Consider the following 1243-nt stretch of genomic DNA (forward strand, 5'->3'; position numbering starts at 1 on the left):
TAACCACTGTCAAATGCAAAAAAGATTCAGATGGGGGGTAGGGTAAATCTTCTGTCCTGGTATGGGGGAGGTAACAAAAAGGCGAGCTATGTTTGACTACCTGAAAGGACAGTCTGCTGGAGTGATGGGTTTGCAGGAAACTCCTCTTACTACTGACTCGGTGCAACAGGCGCATAGGGTTTGGATCCGACATAGTTTTCATTCCTTTCATTCTACATACTCAAGGGGGGTTAGCCTCCTGGTTCATAGGGATGTGCCTTTTAGCTGTATAGATTCCTTTAAAGATAGGGCAGGTAGATATGTCGGGGTGCACTGTAAATTGTTTAACTGGGAATGTATAATTGTGGTGTTATATGTGCCTCCCCCGTACTCTGTGGGTCCGATGAGAGAGGTGCTGGAGAAGCTGGCTGCGTGGCCTATGATACCGACTATACTGATGGGAGATTTCAACAACATAATGAACAAAGGGTGGGATACATTTTCAAAAGGGGGAGGGGTGGGGGATACTGGCCTGACGAGATTCGGACAGTACATGATGGAGGCTGGGTTTACGGATATTTGGCGGGCAAAATGGCCCTCTGCTACGCAATATTCGTGTGTATCATCTACATATGGATCATTATCACGAATAGACCTAATGTTTAATAATGGAATGGGGATGGAAGGGGTGGAATACTTACCACGAGCACTGTCTGATCACTCTCCGATGCTACTTAAGCTTCGAACAAGCTCAGAGATGGGGGGTTTGAGAATGCACTGGAGGTTGAACCCGTTCTGGATACGATTGGTGGGAGAGGAGATAATAAATATGAGTCTGCGAGAATACTTTGAGTTCAATAAAGGTACGGTCCCTACGGATATTTTATGGGATGCTATGAAGGCGAATATAAGGGGAGTGTATATACGGGAGATCTCGCTCATTAAAACTAAGTCGCGACAAATGGGTCAACATCTGACAGGGTCACAGTAACAGAGGAGAGGCACGTCACTAATAACACTGCGGAAACACTAGCCCAATGGAAGGCGGCTCAGAAATTGCTTAGGGAACATCAGCTGGAACAAGCGGCTAATAAAAGATTATTTTTACAACAAAAATACTATGAGGAGGGTGAAATGGCGGGCAGACTGTTAGCAAATATGGCACGGCCGATGCGGGAAAGTGCGTTCATTCATCAGCTGCAGACGGTGCACGGGACTCTGGTTGGAGAAACGGGATATATTAGAGGTGTTAACATCATTCTAC

The sequence above is a fragment of the Rhinoderma darwinii genome, chromosome 9 (genome assembly GCF_050947455.1).
Source record: "Rhinoderma darwinii isolate aRhiDar2 chromosome 9, aRhiDar2.hap1, whole genome shotgun sequence".
Taxonomy (NCBI): Eukaryota; Metazoa; Chordata; class Amphibia; order Anura; family Rhinodermatidae; genus Rhinoderma; species Rhinoderma darwinii.